The sequence below is a fragment of the Anoplophora glabripennis genome, unplaced genomic scaffold (genome assembly GCF_000390285.2).
Source record: "Anoplophora glabripennis isolate ALB-LARVAE unplaced genomic scaffold, Agla_2.0 scaffold1060, whole genome shotgun sequence".
Lineage (NCBI taxonomy): Eukaryota > Metazoa > Arthropoda > Insecta > Coleoptera > Cerambycidae > Anoplophora > Anoplophora glabripennis.
In genome coordinates this window covers 48555-66582 of record NW_019417554.1, presented here as the reverse complement: position 1 = coordinate 66582, position 18028 = coordinate 48555, and the positions used below count along the sequence as shown (strand labels likewise).

General features: G+C 33.5%; 1 pseudogene; it reads right to left on the bottom strand.

Annotated features, from left to right (window-relative positions):
- Positions 1-15496: 15496 nt before the first annotated feature.
- LOC111692406 lies at positions 15497-16466 on the bottom strand (annotated as a pseudogene).
- Between the last annotated feature and the right edge of the window lie 1562 nt (positions 16467-18028).

Genomic DNA, 18028 nt, shown 5'->3' with positions numbered 1-18028 from the left:
TCTCAATCGAAGGAGGATTTATGGACCTATTTTTTTTAATGGTACTCTTACTGCGCAAAGGTATAGAGAAGAAATTATCGCTCCTTTTGTTAACCAGCTGGAAGAAAACGAAATTACAAACTTTTACTTTCAACAAGATGGCGCAAGGGCACATACGGCAGGCGAGACGATGAATATGTTGAGGGAAGTTTTCCAAAATCGACTAATAAGTCTCAATGCTGAACATGAATTTCCACCGAGGTCATGTGATATTACGCCGTGTGATTTCTTTTTGTGGCCTTACCTTAAAAACACTATTTTTGAACTGCCTATTCCTGATTTAAACCATCTGCAGGCTCGACTTATAGACAAGATTCGTGAAATTAACAATACCCCGAGCATCTTAGAAAATGTCTTTAATTCTTTGAGGAACAGGTGTGAAAAGTGCTTGGAACAAGGAGGGGGACACTTTCAGCAGCTGCTTTAATTTATTGTTATAACAAGGAGGGGGACACTTTCCGCAGCTCCTTTAATTATTTGTTATTGTTATCACGATTATTCTTTAAAATAAAGTTATATAGTCATTAACGTTATTGAAACTGACAGCTGTTATATAGCTCGTTGAGAAATGAGGTTAAGTTGGTTGCTATAAGCTACTCCCTACGTCCAATGTGCCAACTTCGACCACGTTTTTATTTGAACGTTATAATAAAAAAATGCATTAAAAATGGACTCAATATTTGCAGCCACTGTTTATAGAAAATATTAACTACAATAATTACAGTCCTTACGATATTTTTTAAGATAGAATTCCAAGAAAACCCCTGCATCAATGTTGGAATTAATCGCCTTGAGTACTCGAGGTAGACAAAACATTGCCGGAAAATTTCAAAGCACGCCCATACTGCGGCAAACTGTACCAGTACCTAGTTCCGACAACATAATTTTATTTGCTTATTCTTTTCCTCGAATTTTATCTCAACAAATATCGTACGGATTGTATTTCAAACTATACTACCCGGTGCAAATAAGAGAAGTGCCAGGGTGACACTCGGAGCATCGAAACTTGAGAGAGAGAGAGAGAATACTGTACCACAGAAATTCCTAAATTTATTAGTTTATTTATTTTGCTCTTTTGGATGACAAATAGTGAGATATACAGGGTGTTTTTGAATGGAGTAGCATAAATGATACCAGTGAATCTACATTTCAAAAGAATACGATCTGCAAAAAATCGCCTTAGTAAAATGTTCACCCCTGAAGAGATATGGGCCATCAAAGTTTCTAAAAAAATTATGAAAATTGGCTGTAATTTGAAAACAGAACGAAGTACAAATAACAAATTTTTTACAGGTTGGTTACTAATACAGATGCGAGTTTTCAACTATTTTTCGAAAATTTTAACCCCTCGAAAGGGGTTGAAATAACCACCCCTCAAGCCATTTTTTGCCATAACTTTTATATTTCGTAAAAACTCGATATCCAAAAATACGCATTAGATAAACTGGTTCTTTTAGAAACTTTTACCTCTCTAGCAATTTTCCTTTAAAACTTTTCGTTTATTAATAAAAAAATAAAATGTATTACCATTCACCTCACACCGTATATGATTGCAATCAATCAAAGAAAAACTAAGTGTGCTGCTGTCATGCCAGTTGTCACAATTAACTCTTCTGTAAGTTGTCACTGTTATCAGCTAAATACTTTTTGGGTGTAAATTAACAAGAATTATGCCAAATTTTACTAATGATGAATATGTGGACATGCTACAAGTGTATTTTGAATGTCGCAAAAACTGTGCTGCGGCAACAAGAGCGTATAATGAGAGATATCCAAATCGTCAAGTTCCCCACAGACAAACTTTTTCGGCGGTAGAACGAAGACTTCGGGAAACTGGAAAAATACAGCCGCATATTGAGGGTACCGGCCGAAGACCTACTGTTCGTACTATTTATCTTGAGGATGCAGTACTTGAAGAGTTTGACGAAAATCGTCAGACTAGTACGAGAAAAACAGCAATGCACTTAAATGTGTCCCATAGTGTTGTTTGGAATATTGTCCATGATAATTTATTATATCCTTTTCACCACCGGCCAGTTCAAGCTCTACTTGAACCAGACATGCATAAGCGAGTTGTTTTTTGCGAATCGTATCTTAATATTCTAAGAAATAATTTGAATTTTGCCTCAAAGATACTTTTCACAGATGAAGCAACTTTTCAAAGACATGGTTTAACCAATATGCACAATCTTCATTCCTGGGCTCATGAAAATCCTCACGAAGTATCTATGACAACATTTCAACATAATTTTAGTTTAAACATTTGGGCAGGAATTGTAGAAAATGTGCTTGTCGGCCCTTTTGTTTTACCTCATCGACTTGGTGCTGTTGAATATTTGCAGTTCTTAAATGAGCATCTACCACCACTTCTGGAGGAAGTACCATTAAATGTACGTCAGGCCATGTGGTACATGCATGACGGGGCTCCTGCTCACAGCACTGTAGTAGTTAGGCGGTGGCTTAATTTAAATTACCCGAATCGTTGGATAGGTCGCGGCAATGAGGCACCTATCTCTTGGCCTGCACGTTCTCCCGATCTAACGCCCATGGATTTTTTCTTTTGGGGACATATAAAAAGTATTGTTTATGCGACCCCAGTTGACAGTGTTGAAGAGCTACAGGAAAGAATATTCGCGGCGGCTGATGAGATTCGCAACAATCCCATAATTTTTGCTCGAGTCCGTAACAACTTTGATAAACGTGTTAGGTTGTGTTTAGAAAGAAATGGCAATTATTTTGAAAATGTCCTTTAACTAAGTTTTTTGTTTTTTCTCTTTTTGATAATAAATTATTTCTTAGTTTCGTTTTCATTGTACTTCTATTTAATAAAAGTTTCTGCGACATTCAAACAGTTATTTGTGCAACTACTGTAAAGAGTGTGTATTTGTTGTACGATGCATGAAGTTTGCAGCTCGAGACGAAGTTGAGAGCTGCAATCATGTTAAGTGCAACAAATATGCTTTTTGCACATGTTGCACGCAACATTTTTTCTACGATTGTTTTTATTTCAAATTTTATTTAACAGTATTTTACATAATATTAAAATTTTAACTGACAACTGGAAATTAATTGCGCAAATTGTCAATGTCAGACGTTAGGTACTTATGGATATGCTTAGATTAAACTTGTAATCAATATTTTTTTTGTACTACTGTAAAAAAAGTTAAACTTTTGGCACAGTAGGTAGTGCAATAAGTAGTAAATTTTGCACGATCGTAGAAAAAAACACTTGTAGCATGTCCACATATTCATCATTAGTAAAATTTGGCATAATTCTTGTTAATTTACACCCAAAAAGTATTTAGCTGATAACAGTGACAACTTACAGAAGAGTTAATTGTGACAACTGGCATGACAGCAGCACACTTAGTTTTTCTTTGATTGATTGCAATCATATACGGTGTGAGGTGAATGGTAATACATTTTATTTTTTTATTAATAAACGAAAAGTTTTAAAGGAAAATTGCTAGAGAGGTAAAAGTTTCTAAAAGAACCAGTTTATCTAATGCGTATTTTTGGATATCGAGTTTTTACGAAATATAAAAGTTATGGCAAAAAATGGCTTGAGGGGTGGTTATTTCAACCCCTTTCGAGGGGTTAAAATTTTCGAAAAATAGTTGAAAACTCGCATCTGTATTAGTAAACAACCTGTAAAAAATTTGTTATTTGTACCTCGTTCGGTTTTCAAATTACAGCCAATTTTCATAATTTTTTTGGAAACTTTGATGGCCCATATCTCTTCAGGGGTGAACATTTTACTAAGGCGATTTTTTGCAGATCGTGTTCTTTTGAAATGTAGATTCACTGGTATCATTTATGCTACCAGTCAAAAACACCCTGTATAATAGTGATATGTAAATTTACATACAACTATTGAGAGCCGAAGAGTACTTAAATTTTAAATCAAATATGATTTGTTATAATAAATATATGTTAAACTCAAGGAAAGTAAATCAAAATTAGAACAGTGTTACAGAAACTTCCCAGAACTTAATGGGTTGAAATCTGTATCTCTGTGGGTATGGTAAGGAGGAAGAATGTTGGTTTGGGTCAATGATAGAGATTGATACCTTTCAGTATTTCACCATCCCCCTAATTAATGAGGTTTTCTCACTACCAACATTATTATATTTTAGATAGGCTGATTCATCCCTGTATCGAGAAAGCAGTCTATTATTTTTGTGTAAAAATCACTCAAAGAATCAATCTCAAAGTTTGCCGATGTACCTACTAAATTAACACCTTGTATAGCTATGTTCTTATTTACAACAGTCGAAATATATATTTTGATAAGATTGTAATTATAATATAACTTAAAATAAAATAATTATACAGCTCACGAATAAATTCTCAATTTTTGTGCCAATAAAAATCCAAAAACTCAACCACAGACAATAAAGCTTATCGCCTCAGACCGCGCTTTAAATACTGGAAATTGGCAACCTAAAAAGGTGCAGGGTCTTGTTAGCCGGCATCCAGCAATAAAATTTAGCGTGGTATAAATTTGTTTTTAAAGCAATAAATAGTAAATTAAAGCATATGTTCAACTGCATCGTCACAATTACTTGCATGTTGAAAATTTGCAAAAATTGCAGGTATTTTAATGTTATTTCGTTTTTAGGTATTCTCCTTATGTTGTAAAAGTTAATTATAAAAATCGTTGTTTGTTATTTAAAAAAGGATGAACTTTAATTTTTTTAATGATTTTTTTACGTTAAACATATATTTTATGTCAGCAAATTTTGAAGTCAAAAGAAGTAAAGGGATAGTCGTACATTTGTATTTAAAGTAGTTTTCTATCTTTAACTATTAAACCTATAAGTGGATGTCAAAATACAGAAAAAAACTGTAACTACATTCCGCTACGTACTAATAACCCACCTTCTATATTAAATAAATTTATCATCAAATATTAAAAAAAATATATTACAAGCTATTTAAAATATCATTACGAATTTTGTTTATTTGGAAATATATTTTTTTTCAGCAGTATTTCAATACCAAAAAATGAAAATAGTATACTAATTAACGAATTTTTGATTAAATAACCTAACTGTGACACCGCTCCAGAATCCATATGAAACTACATAGATATTCGTTGATTCTTTAAAACATTTTTATCATGCATTTAAGTTAATAAAGTAACGCAAAAAACAGATATTGATAAAAAAAGTGTACAAAACAAATCCGTAAATACGCCTGTCAACAGTGTCAAAGTTTATATGTTGCTAGGATACGCGTAGGAATGCAGGCCGCTGCATTTGATTCTTCCTAAAATTCTGCTGGTGGTGTACTCTATCGGCAATTCGGAAATTTAAAATTTCTGTTCTATTCCAGTAGCGGTCTGGAGTGACGCTATATTGTCTGTGACTCAACCATTAAATGAGCACAGAATTTTATTGTAAAAATTAAAATAAAGTTTAAAGTCTTACATGCTGAAAAATTTAATTTCATGAAAAAATTATTAAAAGTATACAGAATAAAAAAAAATAATTATACTTATCATTAGCTTTATAGATAAACGATGTGTTCATATGACCACAAAATACCTTGTAATCACAAGCTATTTTGTAATCATTATTATCAAATACGTTTATTCATTCAATGGAAATATTTACAATATTTAAACTACGAATTACATGACACAATCATGAAGTGAAATTCAAATGGAAAAGGTCATCACCTTGAGTAGTTTCCAGTGTAGCCGATCATCTTTAAACTTTGCCAATATGTACATAATTACAAGAATATCAAAAATGAAGAATAGTTACCTAAAAATGTAATAGTAATAATACCTGCACCCTGAATCTATATTTTTTTAGGTTAACAACAAAAGAATACTCCAATATATTTTAGATAGAATTTCTATTTTCAAACCCAAGTTACAAGTGCGTCCAGCGATATCATTTTAGAAAAATAGTATCTGACGTAGATGTGTAAAATTATTTGTGCATGATGAATTTTATTTTTTATTTTTAAATGTAGGTACATACAAGGAAAAGAAATGGATAACGACATTCATTTCTAAGATAATAATATTTAAAATATACCCAGAAACCTAATTTTTCAAAATTAGGGACTTACTCCCTTCTCACACCAGTCTTCAATTGGCAGTTTGTTTTTAATTTAACTGACTCACGGTACTGTTTGTAACGACAAATTTTGGTTCTGTCGGCGGACAGTCCTATAAAAGTTCGGAATAGTAGTTACCCAACTGTATTGTCAGTATGTCTGAGCCTTATACATATTCTTATGAGTGGAATTGTCAACTAATTTGAACTGTTCTAGAACCTAGAATCGTACTCTGTCACAAATGTCACAACCAAAACACACCTACGTAAATGATAGCCTTTTAGTCCAATTAAATAAGCCTTTAATCGAAATTTTGGTCAACTTGCCTGAATTTTTGATGTAAGTTAGTTTGGGGTATATTATAACAATTTGTGACAGTAATTTTTGGTTCAACCCCCGGCCAAGGGTGAAAAAAGATAAAACAAAGGGGTTTTTCAAGATAACTCAAAAGGGGCAAGGGCTAGAAAAAAAGTTTCGTATAAAAGCATACATAAAAATAGTCACTTGGCTTTTTCTTGTACTATTAAAATTAACAGAGTTAGGGAGGTTAGAAGTTAAGGGAAAATTTCAGAAATTTAAAACAATCATAACAAGCAGAAAAATGAATGAATTTTGTATTTTTTTTTTCAATCTAATCTAAAAAATGTAACCTTTCTTTTCAGAGAAATAGATATATTTTTTAATTTTTAATAAGAAAGTTATAACAATTTCACATTTTTAATCGTTAATTTTAATGATTTAACAAAACTAAAACTATTTTTTTTATACTATACGATAAATTATTTAAAATAATGAGAAGTTGCTTTCGAAATTTTTTTTACACTTGTTTTTTAGGCAGATATCTACAAATTTATTTAAGTACATTTTTATCTTTTGAATTTTATTTAGCTCCTACGACACTGCCAGGACAAAGATAAGAAATCACGTTCGCTTTGTCGCACTCATGGTACCGAAGTCGTGAACAACTGTATGCCTATGACAAAGATGGTAGATTATTTCGTTCTCTATTGTCAATGCGCGTGCGTCAGTAAACGTGTGTGCTTTAAATTATTGTATGCTCAATATCCATTGTTAATCTCAAAAAGGTAAATATTAATAAGGACTTATATTTTTTGTTGATTAAATTTTGTAAAAGCTCGATATTTGTACGCATTCTTGTCTATGTAAAACATGTGGAAATTTATGTATTAATACTTGTAGACTTGTAGTTTGAATTATATTAATAATAACATAGTGATAACAATGACATAAATATAACGAGCGTTCAAATAAAAACGTGGTCAAGTTGGTTCTGAAAATTTGGACGTAGGGCGTAGCGTATAGCAAATGAACTTAAACGTCATCTGTCAATATATCGCCGCTATCAATTTGAATATTTTCGTTTTAAAAAGCGTTTAAAATGGTGTTTTCTCAAGAACAAAAACTGTTTATCATAGAGTCCTACTTTAGAAATGGACGCAAGATTGATGGAATATGGAAGTATTCTATTGAGGAATGTTTCATAAAATTTCAAAGTCAATTTCCCGGCGTTGTTGAGTACAAAATTTTTCAAAGTGCAGTTCAGCGTTGTGTTATTGTTTTTCGTGAAACGGGCAGTGTAACAAGAAAAGAAGGAAGCGGCCGACCTAAAAAGCGGACTGAAGAATTAAAAGAAAATGTCCAACAAATAATGGAAAATGCGCCAAGAACGTGTTTTATCACAAATGGTGGGAGTATCAGTCGGTACCTGCCACACAGTGTTAAAAAAAGATTTGCGTTTGTTCTCCTATCGTTTAACTTGTCAGCAAGAACTTCATGAAGTTGATTTTCCGCGACGGGCTGTAATTTGTGAATGGTTTTTAAACAACTACGGTGAACTTCGTAATATCACCTTTTTTTCTGATGAAGCCTGGTTTCATTTAAGTGGTTACGTAAACTCACAGAATATGAGAATGTGGTCTTCTGAAAAACCAGATAACTTTTTTGTCAAGGGCCCTCTACACGCTCAAAAAATTGGAGTTTGGTGTGCTCTCAATCGAAGAAGGATTTATGGACCTATTTTTTTTTAATGGTACTCTTACTGCGCAAAGGTATAGAGAAGAAATTATCGCTCCTTTTGTTAACCAGCTGGAAGAAAACGAAATTACAAACTTTTACTTTCAACAAGATGGCGCAAGGGCACATACGGCAGGAGAGACGATGAATATGTTGAGAGAAGTTTTCCAAAATCGACTAATAAGTCTCAATGCTGAACATGAATTTCCACCGAGGTCATGTGATATTACGCCGTGTGATTTCTTTTTGTGGCCTTACCTTAAAAACACTATTTTTGAACTGCCTATTCCTGATTTAAACCATCTGCAGGCTCGACTTATAGACAAGATTCGTGAAATTAACAATAGCCCGAGCATCTTAGAAAATGTCTTTAATTCTTTGAGGAACAGGTGTGAAAAGTGCTTGGTACAAGGAGGGGGACACTTTCCGCAGCTCCTTTAATTGTTTGTTATTGTTATCACGATTATTCTTTAAAATAAAGTTATATAGTCATTAACGTTATTGGAACTGACAGCTGCTATACAGCTCGTTGAGAAATGAGGTTAAGTTGGTCGCTATAAGCTACTCCCTACGTCCAATGTGTCAGAGCCAACTTCGACCACGTTTTTATTTGAACGCTCGTTATATCACATAATTTCCTGTCCAAAACATTAAGAGAACAAGAAATTTTCTTACAAGGAAACTACCCCAACCCGAACACTCCGATTTTCAAGATTTTTATATAGGTTGTAGAACATAAAAAATTAAGAGACACGTATTTTTTTATCGGAGGAAAAAACATATTTACGGGGTGAAATACAGCCTTAAAGTGCGCCCCCCAAAACAGTTTTTTCTAAATATCTGAGGCTCTAATCAATATTTTGAAATGAAACAAAATAGAAATTACTTATTATAAAAAACAAATATTTGGCAAGTGATTCCGTGTTTGGGGGTTGCTACCCTTATTTTTTATTTCAGAAAAAGTATATTTTTTATTTATAAAAAATTGATATTTATTCAAAAAGAATTAAAAATATAATTTATATAAACAAATTGACAAGATTAAATTGGCCTGTTTCGGGGTTTTCGTTAAAATGAGAAAAATGCCTGTACGATTAGAATTAACATGCTTTTTCTCTAATCATACGAATATTTTTTTCTTTTAGCCTAAACCGGATTTAAACGGATGCAAACTACCCTTCATGTTCATCCCAAAAAATAATATTACCGTGATAAATCGAGTTCTAAGGAATGAAATAAAATGGAAATTACTTATAAAAAAAACATATGTTTCACAAGTGATTCCGTGTTTGGGGGTTGCAACCCTTATGTTTTATTTCGGAAAAACTATAGGTATTTTTAAAATATTTTTTATATTTAAAAAATTCATATTTGCTCAAAAAAAATTAGAAATATGATTTATGTAAACAAATTTACAAAATTAAGTTCTCTTTTTATGGAGTGAACAACCCTACCCCATAGTGTGCGAAGGATGTCTGTACAATTAGAATTAACACTTTACAGTAAAAAGTTATTACTTTTTCTCTAATACGAATAATTTAGCCTAAAACGGATTTAAACGGATGCAAACTATACCCCTGACATCCACCTCCCCAAAAACAGTTTTTTTTAATATTTCGGGTTCTAATCAATATTATGGAATGAAACAAAATGGAAATTACTTATAAAAAAACATATGTTTCACAAGTGAATCCGTGTTTGGGGGTTGTAACCCTTATTTTTTATTTCGAAAAAAGTTTTTTTGCAAACTATTTTTATATAAGTAATTCATATTTGCTCAGAAAAAAAAAATTAAAAATATCATTTATGTAAACAAATTGACAAAATTAAGTTGACCTGTTTTTCATCGGCGGAAAAACTTATTTACGGGGTGAAATGCACTCTCAAAGTTTGCTCCCCAAAACAGTGTTTTCTAAATATCTGGGGTTCTAATCAATATTTTGAAATGAAAATAGTATATTACATATAAAAATAATACTACTAAAAAGTATACTATCCGATATTCTCTAAAATTAGGAATGTGAGTACCTATATTTTACACGAGAAAAAAGGGTAATATATTATCACAGTTAAATAAATAAATAATTGATTAAAGTAAAAAGTAAAACCGTTTTTTCAATCTAATGGCTTTGTTATTACAAATTGCGTAATCGGACCACCGCCATTTTGTAGCTATTTTTATTACAAACAAATCATGTTTTAAGCATTATTTTGTACAAAGTCAACCCGCTGAGTTATTTAAAGAAAACTACTAAAAAGCGAATTTTTGCAATTAAATTGTTAATAACTTTCTTCCTAATAAAATACTTTGTCAGCAAATTAACTTGTTATTATACTCAAATTTACCAAGGAAATGTCACCAACAGTATCTTTTCAACCTCTGTCGACTGGACTAATAAGCATTTACTATAATGGAAATATGTAACGGGGGAACAACTACAACCGCGCCATTATTCCATGGCTAGAAATTGGCCTCAATGATTTGGGATCGAGGGGGATTATCCCTCTTTATCCTGCCTCATCTCGTGTAGGCCTGGACAGCCTTCGTAGGTGGGCCTCATCCGTCGTCTACCCCGACCGCAAATGCGGCCGGTGTAGGCGCTTTGTGGGACCTCCTTTTGTCCTGGCTGGGCCCCGCCGGCTGGCGCTCTTCTTCACTACAACCAACAACTCATAAATGTAGATGTGACGCACGCGCATTGACAAAGAGAACAACTGTAATGTGTGCGAGCGAAATTATCTATCTTTGTCATAGGCGTACGAGTTCTCTACGACTTTGATACCATGAGTGAGACAAAGCGAACGTGATTTTTTATCTTTGTCGTGGCAGTGTCGTAGGAGCTAAATACATAAAATTCAAAAGGTAAAAAGGTAAATAAATTTGTATCTGTCTAAAAATCAAACGTAAAAAAATATATTTCGAATTTCATTATTTTAAATAATTTTGTTAAATCATTAAAATTTACGATTAAAAATTTGAAATTGTTATAACTTTCTTACTAAAAATTAAAAAATATATCTATTTGTCTGAAAAGAAAGGTTACATTTTTTAGAGATTGAAAAAAAATTACAAAATTCATTCATTTTTGTGCTTATGATTTCTAACCTCCCTAACTCTGTTAATTTTAATAGTACAAGAAAAAGTCAAGAGGCCATTTTTATGTAGAATTGTATACTTTACAACTTTTATACGAAAGCCCTTGCCCCTTTTGAGTTATCTTGAAAAACCCGTTTGTTTTATCTTTTTTCAGCCTTGGCCGGGGTTGAACAAAAAATTACTGTCACTTATTGTTATAATATACCTTAAACTAACTTATATCAAAAATTCAGGCAAGTTGACCAAAATTTCGATTTAAAGGTTTATTTATTTGGAATATTTAACTTACAGATATTTAGATTTCTATACATAAAAAACGTATGCTTTCTATAACTAACAATAAGTAAGTATCGAATTTAAACATCACCTTGTTGTAAATTCTAATCAGTAGCTGACATTAATAAACTAAAATTCAATGGTCCCTGGTACAACAGTAACAAAATATTTCCTATCAATTGTTTAACTTATATAACAATGAGTTTTGTTTACAATTGTTTTTATTTAGATGGTTACATACGTATTTCGAAAAATATTCGTGTAGGTACCCAATAAAGTATCTACTTGCGCTCTTGTTAACTAACATGCTGCAGTGTAAACTAGAAGTTAAACTAGATCATTTGAATCTAATTTACGAACATGTACCCATAAAGAGTTACAACCCCATACAATTCCATTAAAAAAATTAAACTATTAATTTCTTTTAATTGTGTACAGATAATTATTCCAAAAATAAAAGTAACCTCCCTACAAATCTTGGAAAGAGTTGCACTTGTACGTGCAACTTAATTTAATTTTTTTTTTTTTCATAATCACCTGATAGACATAAACAGGTTTTCTAATTAAAAAAAAAATATTTTTTCTAAGTTACACATTAAGAAGTTTAAAAAATGAAGTATCAGTTATTAAATTAAAGTTTAAATAAGTACTATGCAAAAAATTAAAATGTTTGGATAATGAAAATATAACTTATGGTATCTATCAGTGGATTATGGAAAAAAGAAGTCTCCGAAGAAAATAGCTCATGAAAGTGAAGTGATCATTTTAAATGCTGTTGAGGAAAAGCCAACACTTTCCATGAGACTTTCTCACCAAGTAGCACTATGTCGCAATCTGTGCTACGAGTGAAGCAACTGACTGCATTAAATATAGATGTAGATTGTGAAATCGCGCGTTCAAAAAGAGCGCGCTTGCCGTTCAATATCTCAATATCTCGGCTTCTATGGCTCCAATTTTAATAATTCTTTTTAAATTGATGTAGCAAAATGAGAGGAATTCAATTATCAAGATTTCATTAAAATATTATAAAGCCCTTTGCGGCGTATTACGACTAGGTACTTAAAATTTCACGCATTTCATTGTTGTTATACAGGGTGTCCGGTAAGTACCTCCTAATCTCTCGGGAGTGTATAGGGGAGGTCAAAATAAAACTAGTCCTTCCTATAATTTTTTTTCCTAATGTGCCCCCTAACGGAGTTATGGGGGGTCAAAGGGGTACCTAGAAATTAACGTTTAGGGTTATAACTTTGAAACCACCCTGTATATTTTAATAAAATTTTCGTACGTTGTATTACACATGGAGCTCTACGATTTGATGCTAAAATCAACTTTTTGCTATTATCAGGTGTCCAGAAACGGACTGGCCCTATCACAATTTTTCTCAAAATTTTGACAGAAGTAATTTTATCAAACTGAAAATATTATTATTAGATACTCTGAAGGTTTTTCTTTAAAAATGGTACTCTTTATTTATTTCGAAAAAATGAACGGTTTGCGAGATAAATCGGTTTTGAAAAAAATTGGTAACAAATACAACAACAATTAAAATTTATTTTTTTTACATATTATTTCATGCATTTAATTTCTTTAACTTTATCAAGTCCAGAAATCTTTGAACGGGTTGGCTATACTTTATGAGCAAGTAGTGACCAATTAAAAATAACATTTGAAAAATAACTTACTTACAAGACATGCAACAAAGAACATTCAACAATGAACAAAGGTACCTAAATGTTACTTCGGTAGATGTTCAAAATGAGCACCCCGTACTTCAATGCACTTTCTAATCCTACGAATGTTTTCCCGGTGCACTTGAAATAATATTCCGTGATTATTGCGGAGATGGTCACAGTTCTGTGTTAGCCTCAGCAGAAGTTCCTCTCTACTATTTACGGGTGTTGAATAAACGTTATTTTTTAAATGACCCCACAGAAAAAAGTCTAATGGGTTTAGGTCGGGCGACCTAGGTGGCCATAATACAGGTCCGCCTCGACCTATCCATCGATCACCAAAAACATTCGTCAGATGTTGACGTACTAAACGATCAAAGTGGGGTGGTGCACCGTCATGCATGTACCACATTTCAGTTCTTATTTGAAGGGGCACTTCTTCTAACAAAATATTTAGATTTTCCTCTAAAAATTGCAAATAAAGAGCACCATTAAGTCTTTGCTCCAGAATAAATGGACCAATCAAATGATTCCCGATAATGCCAGCCCACACATTCACCATAAACCTTTGTTGGTAGCGAGTTTGAACTAAAGCGTGAGGGTTTTCTTCATCCCAGACATGTAGATTATGCGAATTAATTATGCCGTCTCTTGTAAAACCTGCTTCATCGGTGAACAAAATAGATGTACCAAAATTATGATTCCGAATATGATGCTGTAAAAACCAATTGGCGTATTGAAGTCTTTTTGGATAATCATCTGGAGACATAGCATGTACTTTTTGGATGTGGTACGGGTAAAGCAATTGTTCTTTCAGAGTTTCATGTACAGCCCATTTTGTAACATTGTTTTGCGCCGCAAGCTTCCTTATGCTATTTGAAGGATTATTAGCAACGTCTTCCAATATTTGTTCCTCTACATGAGGGTCTCGTACTCTCCTCGGGGCTCCTGCTCCACCACGGCGTGGCAAAAAGCTTCCTAAATAAAGGATTCGGAAGAAATTAGTTTCACTAACGTTTTTCACTATTTTTTTTTACCTGTTTCTCTTAAACTACGATCAACTCTTTCAAAAGTTTTTGGACTCGGCAAATGTCGACCCGGAAACCTTTCCTCATAAAGTCTTCTTGCCTCCACGGAGTTGCATAATGCTTCCCCATAAATTAGGTGCATATCAGCATATTCTGCACAGGAATATTCTTCCATTTTTAAATGTTATTTCTAACGGCTTAAAACGAATACCACAATAAAATTGAATTTTTATTCTGTCACGCGCCTTTGACAAGTACTTTAAAATCAACAGGGTCTAACAACGAAAACAATAGAAAAGAACTCCATGGAGACAAGAGCAATAATAATTTGTAGATGTATTTTGGTCATAGATGTTGATTTTACAAGAAACGGCATTATTCATTCCCTTAATTCACCACCAGTAAATGTTTATGGTGAATCTGTAGGCTGGCACTAGCGGGAATGATTTTATTGTAAAAAAATAAATTTTAATTGTTGTTGTATTTGTTACCAATTTTTTTCAAAACCGATTTATCTCGCAAACCGTTCATTTTTTCGAAATAAATAAAGAGTACCATTTTTAAAGAAAAACCTTCAGAGTATCTAATAATAATATTTTCAGTTTGATAAAATTACTTCTGTCAAAATTTTGAGAAAAATTGTGATAGGGCCAGTCCGTTTCTGGACACCTGATAATAGCAAAAAGTTGATTTTAGCATCAAATCGTAGAGCTCCATGTGTAATACAACGTACGAAAATTTTATTAAAATATACAGGGTGGTTTCAAAGTTATAACCCTAAACGTTAATTTGTAGGTACCCCTTTGACCCCCCCATAACTCCGTTAGGGGGCACATTAGGAAAGAAAATTATAGGAAGGACTAGTTTTATTTTGACCTCCCCTATACACTCCCGAGAGATTAGGAGGTACTTACCGGACACCCTGTATATTTATGTAAATAATAATATCGATGGTAGGATATACATAGTCCACTGTTAATAAGTATTAGTTTTAATTATTACGTGATAATAATGTTTAAAATCTTGAAATTTTCATTTAATATGTATTGTATAGTGTAATGTAATGTATGTACCTATGTATTATACAAGGTGGCGCAAAAGTTGTCACCCGATGTTCTTTGACTGTAATTATTTTAATAAATGAAAAACTTTTAGTTTTACTTTTGGATTGTGTTTATTTGATGTCTAATTTTTTTTTCATTAAGTAGAAAAAATGATATCGGCCAAGTGGCCGCCGCCAGGATTGATGACCATACGTGCCCGATTTATGGCATTTTCCATCACTCTTGCCAGAACTTCCGGCAATAGGTTCCCGCATTTCTGACGGATATTCTCTTTGATGACTTCAAGAAACCCCACAAAAAGAAGTCTAGAACGGTTAAATCGGGCGATCTTGCCGGCCAGTGCAAATCACCAAAACGAGAGATTAGGCGACCCAGAAATGCAGCCATCAGAATTTCGGTTGTGGGTCGTGCAGTATGCGCCGTTGCTCCATCCTGTTGGAACCACATGTTCTCCAGTCCCAATTCGTCCAGTTGAGGTAGGAGAAAGTCATTGAGCATGGCTCTGTAGCGCTCGCTGTTGACAGTAGTCGTTTGACCCGCGGCGTTTTCGAAAAAATAAGTCCCGATGGCGCCTCCAGCGTAAACACCACACCATACAGTAACTTTAAGCGGGTGCAATGGCTCTTCGTGTGTTATACGCGGAATTTCGCTGCCCCAGAAGCGATAATTCTGCTTATTCACGTATCCATAGAGATGGAAATGGGCCTCGTCGCTCATGATGATTTTCGATGGAAAATTGTCTTCTTCGTGATCGAGATTCAGGATGGCTTGAGCGTAGGTTACACGCGCTATTGGCGGTCAACGGCTAGCAGCTGATGCACTGTCTGCACTTTGTAAGGGAACATCTTCAAGTCTTTCACCAAAATTCTTTGTAAAGACCCCGATTTATGCCCAATTGCGTGGCACGCCGTTTGGTCGATACTCCGGGGTCCTCTGTGACATCTTCAGCTACAGCCGCGATATTCTCAGCAGAACGGCTGCTCTGGGGCCGCCCAAACCTGACAGCATCTCGTGTTGTCCCATACTCTTCTAGGCGAGCAGATAAACGCCGTAGTGTTTGCCCAGTTGGTGTCAGACGACCGAAAAATCTACGTCTAAATTCACGCTGCGCCAACACCACCGACGAATTATTACGCAAAAAAATCGAAACAATTATTCCCCGTTCTTGAGGTCTATAGCGATTCATGTCTTATTGACATGCATTTTGTATCTGTTTACTTCACAAATGTCAAAGCAGAACTGATATTTACCGCCATTTGCAAAAATTATAGCATCTTCCAATAGGGTGATGACTTTTGCGCCACCTAGTATATGCATAATATAGGAAAAAATAGATAAAAATAATTATTTACCCAACACTTGTATATAATACTATAATTTCTTTCGTTTTAAAGGAATAATGTGGCCTATAAGTCACTAGTGAGTCATAAGGTCACTAGTAAGTTATGACTTACAGAAATCATAAAAAGACAAATGTTTGGTTTATTTTTCTAGTTTTTATTAGAAAACCAATTTGCAACAGTAATAAGTCAACAAATAACCTAAAATGCTACAAACTTACTACAATCTACCTACTTATTAATATTAACATTAACGTTTATGGTAAAGCCGTAATGCCAAAGGATTATTGGAATCATTTTGTGATTATGGTAAATTTATAGAACAGGTTGCCCCCTTGCTTGTGCTTGCCTCAGGAGTCTGCACCCCTTGTATCATTTTAGCAATATCAATTTTGCTGGAAATTGACTCTTCTATATAACCTTCTGCCACGGTAGATGACTTCCATCCACCGTGACGTTTGAGTGTTGTAATAACCCCTCCAGCATTGGCTAAGCGAGTTGAAGATGCGCGACGCAAGCCATGCCCTGTATATAAATTAGAATCTGTCAAGCTCAAAAATCGCGCAACAACATTAGGGATTTTTGATAGCTTATTAATACCAACACATTGACGTGTGTGCATTTTTCCTTTTGAAAATTGTAAAAGAATATTTTATGCTGCACATTTCGAACTTAGATTATTTTCTAATTAATTCAATTGGATTAAGACAAAATCCTTCATTTAACACAGCGAAGCTCTTGGTTTGTTCGTTTTAGTATTTGAAATCATGATGTGGATATACTGCTCTTTGTCCTCTATATTGTCTATCCTTACATGGGTCAATTCCTCGCAACGGCAAGCGCCAAAAACTCATAATATCAACGCCACCTAAAAACAACAAATTTAATAAATATAATTCAGTTAAACTATTCAATAGAACCTACCTTATCCATAAGATGAGCTTCGTCTAGGGCTTCACGTACAAATTGTTCGATTTGTTTTCTTTCTAAGACCTTGGATTTTTTGGTTGAAAATGTTTGTGCTTAGACTGTAGAAATGCCACTAGTCTTCCGAATTTAGAAATTTGAATGTACTTGTAAAATCTCAAATCACAATGTGAATGGAGCTAATTTCTCACTTAAATTGAAAAAATAAGCCAGCAAGACATCTTCATTTACGCCTTTCACCCCTTCTTTGATTTTCCAATCTTGAAATTCCTTTAGTTCTTTGCTGTATATAGATTTTGATTTCTCCGAAATGATGCCTGCAGTAGCCGCATTAGCTTTTTCTAAAATTTCAGATGGAATTTCCACATTTTCCATTTTTTCAGTCTTGGTTTTAGAATTTCAACGTGATTTTAACTAAAAAAATATTGTTTGTTTACTGACAATCCTTGGTTACAGACAAAATTTAGGTTGCCACTCGCAT